This window comes from Lepisosteus platostomus, chromosome 16 (genome assembly GCF_059453375.1).
Source record: "Lepisosteus platostomus isolate fLepPlt1 chromosome 16, fLepPlt1.hap1, whole genome shotgun sequence".
NCBI lineage: Eukaryota > Metazoa > Chordata > Actinopteri > Semionotiformes > Lepisosteidae > Lepisosteus > Lepisosteus platostomus.
In genome coordinates, this window is record NC_142626.1 from 8,503,416 (window position 1) to 8,519,879 (window position 16,464).

Below are 16,464 nucleotides of genomic sequence, written 5' to 3' on the forward strand. Positions count from 1 at the left end.
TATTAAGTGGTTTTAAAGAAGCAGGCTGCCAATACATGAATTTTACAGTACTGTACTCTGAAGTACAGATGCAGCCATTCAAAATGGGTGAGGTATTTCGCGGCATACCGCGACACGCCCACCGGGGTATCACGTGGTTCACGTGTGTCACGTGACTAACTATCCGGCGTCGCCTTGGAAAACCGCCAGGGGGAGCTTAACCTCTCATGTACAGCATTTGAGCCTTTAATTTTGAACTGTGTATTACAGCATGTTAATCATCAGTCATTAAAATGTTGGTATATTTTATGAAAGCAAGATTGCTCAGTTGGACAAAAGTACACAACCTACCTTTATCAGAAATATTTATGCATCAAAGCCTTTACTGAAGATATTACTAATAGTATTAATAATGGATGACTTTGGACAAGCTGTATACTCAAAGTATAATTTCTTTAGCACATTTGTACAAGCACTTGGAATCTGTCCAAGCCATACTTTGTCAGGCATTTTGTTTTACTTCAACGGGCATAAAAACTTCCTTGCTTTTAACAGGGCGTTTCATAATTTCTAACTACGAAAATGATTTAAAATGCGACACCTATCATGAAAAGAAAAAAATACACACCAGTATTCCATTTCTCCCTAAACATTGTAAGCTTCGAAGTCTTTAACTAACGTGATACCGGAGTCAACAAGCATACTTTTAGAATTTGATTAAAAGGGAATATAATATGGAATCGCGTATCTCAAGAATTTAATAACGGTATGATTATATCCGTGTACTGCGGCAGGGCTGTGTAGGGCTGTTTCGCCTGCTTGTTTATGCGAGCTGTCTTGTAGCCTACTGGTCTAGGTGCGTGACTACCAACTGGCAAGTTGTGTGTTCAAATCCAGCTGGTGCTGGACCTTTCAGTTTTATTTATTTATTTTTTAATCGCGTAACATAAACATATTACCGTATGCAAACTGTACTGTATACAATATTTATATGTATATTTAATGTCTTAACTGTGCCCATTTAAGTATTGAATATTCATATCTAATTTTACCACTGAAGGGAAATCTTAACATAAACATACAGTATATGGCTGGTCTAGGTACTTTAAAGAAAAAAATACACACCAGTATTCCATTTCTTCCTAAACATTGTAAGCTTCGAATGAAACCACTAAATAAAGACATAAATATAGAAATCTTAAGATCTGTTTTATTTAATGTTGGTAGCAGGATGAACTGTCAGAGTGTATATTTTGTCGCAAAGTTGCTACAAGATGTTAACAGTGAAAAAGGTATTTAGAAATGAGTTATTTCAAGATGAAAAAGAAAACATACACGAAACATGGTTTCATTACGACCAGAATCGGTCTTGAGATATTTTTAACTTGATTTACAGTATTTGAGAGGTATGTCTTAACACCGATACTACAGTGCTTAAGTACTGCTCACGTATATGTTTCTAGGTTTATATTATGCATTTCATAACGTCAAATTACTTTTGAGCAACTAATAAGAAGCGCGAAACGGTATGCGTTTTAGTTTCGTTTTGTGCTGGAACCCGTGGATTGATTAGAGATATCAAGTACATACAAGTCATTTTTTAAATATTGTAGTTCGTCTTGAAAAAATGTTATGAGTACATCATCTATCAACAATTACACAGGTTCTGTTTCCATATTGCGGATTTTGGTTAGGTATTATCAAATCCAGTGGCGCTGTGTGTTACTTTACTGAGTCCCATGTCACATGGTCTGTGATTGAAACCTGTAAAACCGGTTTAATTCATCACAGCCAGCACTCTTCAGGTGTGAGGGTCTTCTGCTCAGAATGAAACGCTAAAATGTTTGTGTATATTCTAATGGCAGTGGGGGCAGGGTGTGTGGGAACAGGTTTGGTTGAAATTGCATTGGAGATCTATGTTCTTCACACCTGAAACATTTTCTCTGTAAGGATTTTCTTTGCAGTTTAACCGATCTTGTTACAGCATGTTACAGTTTACTATTATTAACCATATTAATTTTAAGTGCTTAATGTAAAATCTTGTAAAAATATATTTTCATTGTTCAAATATACATTAATATACATTAAGTCTGACTATCATATAATAAGTTAAATACAAAACTAAAGAAAAAATAGGGTTAAATATAATTCAAAATATTTTGCTAACAATGTTAACTGTTTATGAATAATAAAATGTATTAACTAAGGAGTAGGATGGCACAGTTGTTAGTATGTTTTTTGTTTTGTTTCTTTTTCATAAATACAACAGTAGTACGTGATGTCTCAGTGGCTTTCAAAATTAAAGTATGCATGCAAACCTGTGAACTAGAAAGATAACTAAGATTTTAATACTAATTAAATGACCGCGGGCACTTTCCACCCCCTCTACATTCTCAGAGTAGAACAGACTAACCTTCTAATGAAAGACGGTCCACCCCCCACGGACAGGAAAAGTGCCCACAGGCACTTAAACTTAATATGGTCAGTAACAGTAAACAGTAACATGGTAAGAAGGAGCACGTACAAACGTTTTCGAAATAACCACATGTAAGACTCTGATGCTTAAAATGTTTAGGGAGAAAGTGGAATACTGGTGTGTATTTTTATCTTTAAACTACTAATACCAGCCATATACAGTCTGTAACGTAGGGATTTCTATATGTCTTTATTTAGTGGTTACATTAGTGACAAAGGCTAAACTTTTAGCTTCAGTAACGTGTACATATCTCCCCTTTTTATAAAACGACTTGGTTGAAAACTGTTCCAGAGCCACTGTTGTTTCATCAGTGAAAAGTACATCATGAAATGCCTCTCCCTGTTCAATCCACTGGAAAAAAGAAAAGGAGCATAAAGCTTCTGATGGTCATAAACGATATTCATTTAGGAGCAGCATCAGAGGTATGTTTTTAACTGCACTGCATTGGCGAGAATACCATAGTGTGTTTTGTTTTTTTACTCCCTGGCGGAAACTGGCTTCCAGAAGAATCAGTATGGCTCAGAGATTAAATAAAACTTCACAGACATTAACGAAGAGCATAACGCGTGTACTGTATGCACTGCAAGTACAACCCAACTCTCTGCAGGAGTGCTGGCTGTGACGAATTTAACCGGTTTCACGGGTATTTTCAAAGTAGGAGGCGAGATTTCCAGCGAAAGACACCCCCCTCAAAAACCCAGTAAATACAGTACTTACTAGTTAAAGGCTAGGCTCCCGACTACGGCGAAAGGAACCCTTCTTTCATTAGAAGACAATGAACATATTTTAGCCCTGAATGAATTAATAGCAAACATGGTTTACATAAAAGACATTTTTCCAAGAAAGTTTAGCCTTTGTCACTAATGAAACCACTAAATAAAGACATAAATATAAAAATCTTAAGATTTTTAAAATACATGACTTTGCTAAAATTTATTTGAAAATAAAAACAATTACAACCGCCAGGGGAGAGAGAGAACAGGGGAGGGATGATGGTTTTGCATAAGGGGCGGGGCTATGGAAATTAGGTATGTTTGGGAATGTGTAGTTACATGTTCTGGCTGTTTGTGAATTATCGTTGTTGAGTATGGAGTGTTGAGGTATTGATTTTGTGTAATGCTTTATGTTGAAAATTGAGGTGGATTTTGTTTATGATAAACAGGATAAACTGGGATGGGAGGAAGGTTTGGTTTTGCATAAGGGGTGGGATTATGATAATTAGAGGACTTTGCGAGAGTAAAATGGTTTGATTATTTGATTTTGTATTGTGGTTGTTATCTATGTTTTTGGTTGGTATTATGTTTATATGGTTGTTTTTGTTGGTTGATTGTTATTATGGTTATTAATAATACGATCTATAGTTGAAATCTGAGCCTAAATAAAAAGAAAAAGCACGTGATTAGGTTTATGAGCAATCTAATTACTTATTCGTTTAAAAAGCTATATAAAATAAAGTTTATTATTAATTTGCTGGACAGAGCGGTGAACATTATTATGCATAAGACAAAGATAACGATCCTGATCAGTTTAGAAATCTGTGTACGCTGTAAGGTTTTTACTTCTTAAACTTTTAAAATACACGTTTTGAATAGAAAGAAATCCTCTTCCTGGTACAGTATGTATAGCAAACCAGCACGTCTTTTTTCTCCAATCAGAGGGGTGTCAGATGGTGTCAGCCAATCACCATTCTGCGTTGGGTAGCAACGGGTGACTGTTCTCAGGCGGAAGATGTAAACAGCTTAATGTTCGTGTTAAATAATTTTTTTAAATTAAAATTCATTCTATACAGCAATCGCATATTTGGGTACCGTTTCATAAAACTTTCATGCTTAAAATGTTTAGGGAGAAATGGAAGACTGGCGTGTATTTTTTCTTTAAACTACCAAGACCAGCCATACACAGTACAGTTTACATACATACAGTAATGTTTATGTTCCTAAATTAATATCGTTTATGACCTTCAGATGCGTTATGCTCCTCTTCTTTTTATGCTCAGCTACTAAAATTTCCCTTTAGTGGTAAAATCCATATAAATATTCAAAACTAAGCGGATTAAAATGTGCACAGTAAAGACATTAAATGATTAAATCTTTGCACTACCAACCAATGCACCACGAGTGCCCCTGTCGGTTATTTTGGCCAGCCAATCACTTGCCCTGCGGTGCCCTCCGGTGCCCCGCGGTGGCTTGTGGGTAGGTTACTGTACCTCGGGTTTTTACCGCGCATTTTGAATGGCTGCATCTGTACCATACACACTATAATTATTTAATGCAAGAGCTTTCAATCTAATGGATCACTGTAGATATTTTAAAGGACTGTGTGTGGTGATGATATGAGATTATTTAATTTAACTGACCCTCTATCAGAGGTTTCTGCTATTCAGCAAATTAGACGTATTAGACAATTGTAAGAATGTTAGCCTTCAGGGGTTATGTATTGCATAATTTCACCAGGCAGACAGAGACATGATTATGTTGTGCACTCATGTATAATGACAATGATTTCTGATCAGGAACCTAGAACTAAAAGCATGAAAATTTGCAAGTAGCCCAGAGAAAAAGGAAAGACCTGGATTGTGTAAGCCATGTTACAATGCATAGAAACCTAGATAATGGAGAACAATTGGGAAAGTCTAATTCCAGGAGCTGCAAAGAAAACTCCAGTGTTGGTTATCTAGACAGAATAGAGCAAACCTTGCTTCAGATCAGCCACAAACTACAGTATATCCTTCTCCTCAGCAGCCTGGACATGTGAAGGAACTCTGGGGTTATCCCCTGAGAATGAGAAGTTCCCTCCATTTTGTATCAGAAAACTTGGTTCCACCTACCCTCCTTCACCCATCCATATGATACAGTGGGTAAATCCCAGAAAAAGTTTAGATCAGGTTATTAGTTCCACCAATGAAGGTAGTTAAAAGAGGTTTTAAGTAGTTTCTGGGTCTATTGACACAAAAAGGTGAAGCAAAGTGCTTTTATATTGTTATAAATAAGCAATTAATAATGGTGAATATCAGGAATTTACCGAGAGGTTTAGTCATTAAGTCAATAAGTTATATAATTATTCATAGCCTCAAACTTGTATGTGATTTCTCCCAGAACATACCCAGCCTGTTGGTATAGTTAGAGGCACATGGATTATTTTTTATCTGGCACCTCTTTGGTATAAAGAGTAACAATTCAGGCACCCTTCGTTAAACAAACGTTTATAACAATGACAACACAAAAACTATGCTACACAAAGCAAAAACATACACCAAACAAATTCAAATTCAGTACTATATTGAGAAATTTACAAAAGAGACATTCCAGAGACCCAACATCCTAATCACCCAGAAAATCCTAGACTGCTATCAAATAATAAATTCTTAAATAATGCCTACAGAGGCCAAAATAAGAGCTAAGCTGCCTTCTAAATAAAAAGAATGCAATACAACCTGCCATTAATTCTCTCTCTGCAAAAATGGATGCCACAAAATTAATGGGAGCCTATCTCCTTATTCTAAAAATGCACCCCTAAGCAGGAAAGACTGTCTTTAACCAAGGTATTGACTATTATTATTGATTATTGGATATTATCAAAGTCCTCTAAAACAACAGCCAGCTCTCTTCTAGCAAGGTCCTAGCAAGGTTCAAATACTTAACTCCAGTCGGGTTTTGTCTGGATGATCAAGAAGTAGATGCTCTCACTTGGCTCAAGTTTGAATTCCTCCTGACTCCTCTCTTGTGGTCTGTCCTTCCTTCTCTTTTATCTCTTCTCCTCAGTGATCTTGATGTTATCTTATATGGTGTGGTTTCTGGACTGCTGATTGACAATCATTTACCCACAATTTAATAATCTAGGTCAACCAAGGTTAGCTTTATGATTGGTTTTGATCACAGGACTGGGCTCCCCTACATATCAACAGACATCTCTCTGCTTTCAATCTGGAAATGTGTGCATTGCCAGGTGTCACACACTTTATCTAAACTTGTAGACACACTTAGTAGTCACATATAGCTGTAATAATATCAAGGTGTGTTTGCAGTAGGAAATATCGGATCAGAAATTTGTCTAATGCTACAGTATCTGGATAATTCACTGATTAGGCCACACAGAGGATGTGGTCAAAGGCAGAATTTGTAAAAATGGTGGTCAAACATTATAAATGGTAAAATAGTTATTGGACAGGATTTGCCTGCTACCCTGACATCTTTAGTGGAATGCTAACTGCAACAGTAGTGGGTTCAGGTTAAGACTCTGAAACCTTTTGCACAAGGCGAAAGAAAGAAGAAGAAATTTACTGCAGTCAGGCCAGAAATACGAGACACGATAAAAGTAATCGAGCCCCATCCTCGAAGTTCTGGGTGAATAGTAAATGTCCCTCTCCAAGCTGACACTACTCAAAGCTCGAAGAGTGCTCAGGCAGGTTACCTGACCAACCAGGTAAAGGATATTATACACTTTTTCTATACCATTAAGGGGAAGTTGTCCCCCTCTCAGCCACTTGGTCAAAGAAAGTCCTTCTCATGTACTCTGAATCTCCAGAGGATCAAGACTACCTCACCTTAGTGTTGAGTAGATTCGTGTGGAAGAGTCTAGGATTTAGGCTCTGGAATCCAGTTCATACAGGCAAATAATACAATTCAATACAATTATCATTGTAAACTCTGAGAAATCGGACATCAGTAAAGACCTATTGAGATAGTGGTCCAGATGCAGTGTTCCAGTGAACATTGTACCAAAATTACCAATACTGTTGATAAACTGCTCTCATAATAATCTAATTGGAAGGTGAATATCTTCAATTCATGTACTATATTTGTTGTGAATTGTCAGAAACAAATCACCAGCAACTGGTTTAAACTTGATGGTACTAGTGTTCACCAAAAAGAAGGAATTTCTGAGTGAAATATATCTGATTGAGCATATTACCCACAGATTAAGAGATAAGAAACATGTATTGCATGACAAAACTCTCAGATTTTGCAATAGTAACAAAGGTGCAGTAGACAATTAGAAATGGTCTTTTTTCTCCATCCATCCAACTATTTGCATTCCACTCTTCCTCGTGAGGGTCGCGTTTGCAGCAAGCAGACAAATCAGCCCAGACTTTCCTGTCTCCAGCCATAGTTTTCAGCTTTTCCTGTGGGATTCCCAGGTTCCCCCAAGCCAGCCGAGAAATATAATCCCTCCAGCGTGTCCTAGGTCTGCCACAGGGTCTCCACCCAGTTGGATGTGCCTGGAACAGTTATAGAGAAAGCCAACCAGGGGGCATCCTTATGAGATGCCCAAACCACCTCAGCTGGCTCCTCTTGATCTGGAGGAGCAATGACTCTACTCTGAGGTTCTCCTGAATCGCTACAGAAATATACTGGAAAGAAATATACTTTCTGCCTGTGCCCTCCTGGCACATCAATTCCCAAATGAATGAAGAAAGGTGACCTGACATAAAAAATATTTTAAGTAATTGTTACAGAAAGCCAGCGCAGCAGCCCTGTAGAGAAACCTCATTACTGCTGTCCATGAACACCATAAACAAGAGCAGTGACAAGACACAGCCCTGATGGAGTCTGACACCCACAGTGACCAGATTTGACTTAATGCCCAGAATTTAGACACAGCTCTCACTATGTTCATATAGGGACCAAATGGCATCCAAAAGCAGTCCCAATACCCCATATTCCTGCAGCACCTCCCACAGCTCATGCCGAAGGACCCTGACATATGCCTTCACCAAATCCACAAAACATATGTGGACTGGATTAGCCTCAAGCAGCTGCACCAGGGAGAAGAGTTGGTCCACTATTCCATGGCCAGGATGGAATCCACATTGTTCCTCTTGGATCTGAGGCTCAACTACCAGGTAGAGTCTCCTTTCCAGTACCCCGGCATAGGCTTTCCCAGGGAGGCTGAGGTGATCCCCCTATAGTTGGAACACAATTTTTGGTCCCCTTTCTTAAAATCAGGGACCACCACCCCAGTTTGCCTTCCATGTAATATTGAAGAGGCGTGTTAGCCACCGTATCCCAGCAGTGTCCAGTGCTTTCAACATCTCTGGTCATCCACCCCGCAGCTTTGCCACTGTGGAGTACTCGGACCACCATAGTGATTTTTGCGACAGTGAAAGGCTCCCCAGCACCACGTATGTCTGTCCCTGCCTCCTGATAGGAGGGCATGTCACCCGGGTTGAGGAGTTCCTTCAACTGTTCCTTCCACTGCGCAGCAATTTCCCCAGAAGAGGTCAGTACTTCCCCATCACTACTTAACACAGCCTAGGCGAGTCACAACTTGTTTTGCAGGTGTTATCCCCTGCTCTCCTTCCTGTATGTGTGAATTCGGCCCCCAATTCGGTCACTGGCTTCCAGGACACTGACCTGTAGGAAAGTAAAACATTAGCTGTTGTTATCCTTATTACTGCTGACCTGCTGCAATGAATATTACTGCTGTTAAAAATCAATAGGAGCCACATCATATTCCAGATCCCTGACCGGAAGGCCAATGAGGCCTATTTTTTAGAGATCTGAAGGGGTTGTAGACTGGTAGCCCAAAGGAAGTTTGTATCCTGTCCAAATCATTTTATGGTATGTTTACTGAAACATCATTCTGTGATACTGACAATCCCAGACAGGTATTTGTTTCTGAATGTTTCTGTGCTGGAGTGCTGTGGACTGCTCTCCAGCTCTGGAATCAGTTAGAAGTGGCCACTTTAGAGTGAGCTCTACCTTCCAGGCATTTTGCTTTTGCTGGAAAGAAATATACTTTCTGCCGGTGCCCTCCTGGCACATCAATTCCCAAATGAATGAAGAAAGTTGACCGCACATAAAAAATATTTTAAGTAATGGCTGGAAACTAAAATTTCTAAATGCGCTCTTTTCAAGGGGGTGCATTTGAAGCATATTACTAACAAGACAGCATCCAGAAATAATAGCTGTATTGTTAATTGGGAAGTCACCCAACTTTGCCAAGAGGATTGTCAAGCACCTGAGTGGAAACAGAAGTGCTAAACCAAACAAACCAGCTCAAGTACTAGAATAATGTGGCTTAGAGAATTTTTTATTAATTGTGACCATCGCCCACACAACAGTCTCAGTTCATGGAGGGTCTAGTACTGTATGTCTATTGAGAAAGTAATTAGCTCTTAATAATTTTATTACAACAGCCAGACAACCAAACAGCTACAACCACATAAATTGCATGTGATTCAATTTTACAAATATGAGTTTACAAATACCTGAAATTATTGCTATTGTTATTAATAAGATATTAAGTGTAAGAGTGCGATTAGAACGTACGTTTGAAGGAAAAATTTAAACAAGATATTTATTTATCACTTGGTGTGCCTCTCTGACAATATGCAGTTAACAGAGCTTCTCAGCAGTTACAGTGCTCTTTTTATACCGGAAAACAAACATCTTTTAAACATAATGGAAGACATTCCATGACTATAGAGGGTTGGACCTTTAATAGGTTTCTATTTTAAGAGGGAAAAGTTGGCACAGTTTAATCTCAAGGCAACCAACAAAGCCAAAGTGTAATCTGGAACTATCTCGGGTTTAGCAACAAGCAAAGAATTTTACAGTACAAGTTTTCTGCCATATCAAGAGATTTGTTCTGAACAAGGTTGCATACAGACTCTGTCATGCTCACCCTCACTGGAGTGCTGTGGAGTGGGCTCGTGCTACTGCAGCATCCGGCCATGTCTCTACTCACCAGGGCTGGTCAGTCAGGGCAGGTTACTATACTGATCAGGTAGGAAGCCTGTTAAACTCATGGTCATTGAAGTTGGGGCCCGCCATCAATTTTTTGGGGTACTAGGCAAGATCTTGGAATGGGACCCCTCCAGAATATGACCTGCCGCTACACTACTGTTATTAGCTCTCAACACTACACTACACTACACTACCTTATTTTACTATTTAGAGCAATTAAATAAATTAGTTCTAAAACTATTAAAAGTTTTAAAGAACACATAATAACATAAAAATGAAAGTGAAGCATGCCTTTCACAAAGATAACTCATTTTAACATTGAAAGCAAGCAGAAACATTAATAACAATGCATAATGATGAACAAGACCTTAAAATGATAAGAAATCATAACTTATAAAGCACTGAACTGAAATCTTTGTAGAAGGGAATTGTAGAAATAATTATGACATTAAGTAACAATAAAACACATGCACTCCACAACAAGGTGGTTGAGATCAGCTAGGCAAAGTACATAGGAACATTTTATTAAAACAAACTTTCTGTAAATAATTTGCCTATATTTTCACCCTCAAGTTTTAAATTTTAGTTTTAGCCTTAAAACTTGAGTTTTAAAAAACGTTATTCTCTGCTCCTGCCGCTGTCACTGAGAGAGCAACTGCAATACGAAGGGTTACTGGGTACAGGTTGAGTTCACACTACATTTAATGAAAAACAGAAGAGACAGCAAGGTTACCAATGCATTTTAAGTCGATTACATACAGTACAATTGCTGAAAAATCTTTTGTACTGTACATTCACTATCACACTTCTGTTTGGCAAGGCAGTGCCGAATTTGTAACCAGGCAACCCAATCTGTTAGTTTCTACTAAAATACCTCCAGTAGTCTATATGTCTAGCTTGAAAATGAGTCACATTTACTGTTCTCTACTTACATGGATCTGACAGATTCAAAACCAAATGAGATACTTTATATTATATTATCATGCATATTACACATTATTACAGTGTCCTGATTTGAAGTATGCGATTATGATTGATTTCTAGTCTTTCAACAGCACTGTAATAGCTGATACCAATACTGTACTAATACTGTACATTGCTGCATGCACCAGAAACATCCTGTGTCTCAAAATGATAAAAATCATTAATGAGCTTTAGCCAGTTCATCTATTGTATGCATGCATTTCCTCACAATCATATTTGTGACAGATTTAATTGTTTCCTACAACCTCCTGGGGTTTATTGTTTGAAAGTATCGCCCAATTAACTCCTTGCTTTGTCTCCTTCCTTTACTGACTTTGTGCACTGCTTTTAATTGCACTTGATCCTGGAATTAAAAGCCATTAACAGTTAGTGCAGCCTTTCACAACCTTGGTCAAATACAGTGTATTGTTTGGATATACTGTCATGTCTTTGGAGTGGTATGACATTTATGTGAGTGTGTGTACACATGTGTGTCCTGCGATGGACTGGTGTCCTGTTTGGAGTGTACCCCTCCTTGTGCCCCCTGCTTGGAAGGATAGGCTCTGACAACCCTATGACCCTGAATTAGATATGGAGGTTAGAAAACTGATGGATGGATGAATCTGTCAGCCACTTGAATATGAAAAAATATGTGTATAATTAATGTCCTTACCTTGACAAAGAAGGGGATTATATGTATTAAGGGAAGAAATATCTATCCATGAATAAAATCCATGATATATTTTTAATGTGTCAAATCCAAATTAGAAATCAGTGACTTAATAGAAGGAGTTCAACAGATTCAGCTTCATTCACTCTCCAGAGAGGGAGAATCTCGGCGACAGAGTTCCATGTCTCACCAACAATTCAAAAAATCCAGAAGCAGACAGCTGCTTATACCTGTCTTTACAAAAGGCTGTTCACAGATGTTTCCTATTTACTGTTATAATAGCTCAAGAAACCCAGTTGAGGGCATCCTGTTCTCAACCTCTGAGTTCCACTCCCTTTTGTTTGTTCTTTCCTGTGTTTTCATGGACTGTACTTCCTGTCAGTACATTTCTTATTATTGTTAGCATGCTGAGCTTTTGCGAGTTCAAGGTTAAATCTTCGGCCTGCACAGGTCAAGCCTTTCAGTCCTGTAAACCACCTTACAACAGCCCAGGCAGGTTACCTACGAGTCATGCATATCAGCTGAGCCCTCTGATATGAAGTTTTGGGTAATATGGTCTCCTGTTACAGTCTCAGCTGTTCCCTGTTGGAAAGGCCTAAGATTATGACTTTGTTTAGGTATGATACTATTTACTCAACCCCGTTCTAGCATCAGTGGTGTAGGTGAGGATTTACTGGTTAAACCCTAGTTCTCCTTTTGCCTCTCGACCTTGGACCTCGTCTTTCGATTTGGATTGTTTGCCTTTATTATTACTTCCTGGATTTCGAACCACCTTTCTCCTTTTTGACCATGATCTTGCTTGATGCTCTGGATTGTTCGCCTGCCTCGACACCTACCTACTCCTGTGTCTGCACAGGATCTACTTATCTCTTCATTAGGGATTCCTTACAATATACTGTACAGTTCAGGTGGGTAGCTGCGTCAGCATGCGTAGGCTGCAAAGGAATGAGTAATAGGTTTACTCCATGCTGAAAAGAGAAAAAAGAAAACAAGGTTTTGGCCGTGGAGACTTCCTCAGGTGTGAGTGAAGTCCAGACCCTCACACTTGAAGAAGGCTCCACGGCCGAAACATTGTGCAATCTATATATAATTATAAGTTTTGGGTTAGGAAAAATAATGTCACTGATTTAACAGACATTCAACAATGTACTCCTTCCTCCTATTACTGTGTTCACTCAGATAGCCATTGTTTCTTAATTTTCATTGCAGTTGATTTACTGTATATTTCTCCTATGTGTTACTGTGCTGTTACTTTATTTTTATCAATCAAACACGTGATTCTGAAGGTGAGCTAATTTAGAATCGTTGCTACAAGTGGGTGGACTCTTATCTAACCAAGCTATTTCAGTTTCTAGATCTACTATTTGCTAAAAAAGTTGTAAAATATTTTCACTTGGATGTTGAGGGGTATGATGTTAGATCCATTCTTTAAGGCAACAAAAGGTGACAATTTTGAAAGAGTTCTATAGGCACAGTATAAATACTCTTTTTGGTTTGCTGTGCACATTTTGCTGTTGTATTACTACATTATTGTGTACTTTTAAACCATGTGCAAATAGTGCTTATACTGTTCTCTTTTCTAATTGTTCTAGTAAATTCAACAATCATGTCACTACAGTGGATAAATATTTTAAATATATGCAAGAATTATGACACATTTGCCTTTTGCCACAATGGTCTGTCAACATCTTGAACTAATTTCAACTGAAGCTTTCTGAGATCCAGGATAGAGCAGAACCAGTCTCCATTCTAGGGAATGAAAATATTCCCTGTGAGGAAGCTCTGCTCCTGCCAGGGTGAGTCTGTGAGAGAGCAGAACATGACTATCAGAGGGCCACTAAAAATGAAGGATTGCTACCTGGAGCTCCAGCTCTGACTCTGATGGACTGTATTTTACGGACCGTGTCCGTCTGTTCTGATTGGGTATCGCACTTGAAATCTGTCATCACGTCACACTGACAGGATTTCTCCTGCAGCCTCAGACTGTGTTCTGTCTTTTCTGTCTATCATGTGTTCTGTCTGTTTTAGGGTGGCTGGAGACACTGAAAGACAAGCACCAGGAAGCTCTGAAGAGGAAGTTTGAAGTTGTGTCTGAGGGAATTGCTAAGCCAGGAGAGCAGACCCTACTCAATGATGTCTTTACACACGTATGGATAACTGAGGGCAGCTGTGTTGAGGTGAATCATGGACATGAGGTCAGACAGATAGAGACGGTCTCCTAAAGTAAAACATTTAGAGACCCATTCCATCAAGTGCAGTGATATTTTCAAGCCACTGCCAGGACAGACCAGACCCATCAGGACTGTACTGATGAAGGGAGTCGCTGGCATCGGGAAAACATTCTCAGTGCAAAAATTAATTCTCGACTGGGCTACTGGAAAAGACAACCAGGACTTTGGCTTTATATTTTTTCTTCCATTCTGTGAATTAAACTTGATCACATCAGAGATGAGTTTACAGGAACTGGTTCAGTGTTTCTGCCCAGAGATAAAATCCTCTAATGTTTTAGATTACTGTAAAGTCCTGTTTATCTTTGATGGTCTGAATGAAAGCAGACATCCTTTGAACTTTCAAACAGACCAGATCTGGTCTGATGTGAAAAAGCCAACTTCAGCGGATACGTTGTTAACAAACCTCATCAAGGGAAACTTTCCCATTGACTCTTCCATCTGGATCACTTCCAGACCGGTTGATCCCTCCAGAGCTCATCAACAGGGTGACAGAAGTCCAGGGGTTTGAAGATCAGCAGAAGGAAGAGTACATCAGAAAGAACTGTAAGAACAGGGCTCTAGCAGACAGAATTATTTCACATATAAAGACACTGAAGAGTCTTTACATTTTGTGCTATGTTCCTGTTTTTTTTGCTGGATTGTAGTTACTGTTCTGGAGCACACATTGAAAGAGAAGAGTTTTGACAATCCAAAGACTTTGACAGATTTCTATACAGTCTATCTCATTGTCTAACTGACAGCAAAGGAACAGAAGAAAGGAAAAGAAAATGTCCTCAAATCAAATCAAGAAGCAATTCTGAAGCTGGGAAAATGGGCTTTTGAAAGTCTGAGGAAAAACATCATTGTATTCTATGAAAAAGATCTGAGAGAATATGACATTGATCTCAACTCTTCACTTTACTCAGGGGTGTACAAGGAAGTATTCAAGCAAAATTCAGCCTTGTTTCAGGAAAAGGTGTACTGCTTTTTACACCTGACTGTCCAGGAATATTTTGCAGCTCTGCATGTTTTTGGTTCCTATCAAAGCTATAATATTAACCCACTACAGAAAACAATTTGTTTTTTTTCCTGGTTGAAACAATTCCTTTATCCATCTATTATTCCTTTATTCAGTCTGAATAATGGTGCTCTAGAAAGAGCCATCCAGAGCAGAACTGGTCACCTTGATCTGTTTGTCCAATTCCTTTTGGGAATGGGAATGAAAAATAACCAGGAGCTTCTGAAGGGATTCCTTTCAGGCACAAAAGATCACTCTAGTGACATCCAGGAAACGGCAGGATACATCAAGCAGCTCATTACAGAAACTTCCTCTCCTGAAAGATGCTTCAACCTTTTCCATTGTCTGAGTGAACTAAAGGATCAGTCTTTAATTGACGAGTTCAATGTGACTCTGGATAAAACAAAAAGTTCAGGACAAAGTCTCTCACCTTCCCGGTGTTCAGCACGCTTATTTTTCACTGCTGTTTGAGAAAGAGATTGATGTCTTCAACATGAGAGAATATGCCACGTCAGAGGAATGTGTACAGAGATTGCTACCTGTGGCAAAGATAACAAAAACCTTTAGGGAAGTACCTCAGATTTACTTCACATGCTATGTAAGATGTTGAGAAAAACTGTCCCTGTGAGGGGACTTCTGGCTAGGTGCTCAGTAATGTAAATGTGTTCTCCTCATGCTCTTGCTCACTTTTCATTTTTAATTGTTAAAACGCATGATTATTTTTACTATTTTAAATTAGTTATTATTCATTCTACAGTCCATAACTTTGTCTAAACCTAAAGCTTATTGCAGTTTGCCAAGTGAAGAGCTTGCAGCTACAGGTATCAGCCCAACTACATCTTTCCTTTTCTTTGGCTGATATAGCTGTAGCCACAATCGCAGTGGTATTTCCAGAACTGCAAAATCAGAAATGGATAGCCTTTTCAGCTCTATTGCAGTACTGAGCCAAAAGCTTGACTCCAATACATTGGCTGTAAACTTGCAGGTCCAGCAACTTCTCAACCTGGGACACATAGACAAAGACATGTTGGTTAGTGTCTCAGAGCTGAAGGTGGCTCAAAGTCAACAGCTGTCAAGGCCAAGCTGACAGATCTAGAGAACTGTAATAGAAGACAGGATCTACAGAATGTGGGCTTGTCTGAGTCAATTGAAGGGCCTTGTGCTACTATATCTTCTCTGAGTTGCTTTTTTATGGAGCTGCTGGGGAAAGAAGTAATTGAAGCCCCTGCTCCCTTGCTCCTAGCCCAGGGCTTCACCCTGTCATCATGTGATTTCACCAGTATGAAGACAAGGAATCGGTGCTGCAGGTGGCAACGGTTCATGCAAGTTTCAAGACCTCTGTGTGCTACTCATTTCCAGGGCAGCTGTTTTGGGAAGAGGTTGAGGGGCTGTAGGGATTTTGTTTTATTTCTTTCTAACTTTTTCAGTTTATTTCATGGTTTAGTTTTTGAGGCATCTGG

General features: G+C 38.9%; 1 pseudogene; it reads left to right on the forward strand.

Moving 5' to 3' along the window:
* Positions 1 to 8,252: 8,252 nt before the first annotated feature.
* Positions 8,253 to 15,623, forward strand: LOC148646810 (NACHT, LRR and PYD domains-containing protein 3-like; annotated as a pseudogene).
* Positions 15,624 to 16,464: the final 841 nt, after the last annotated feature.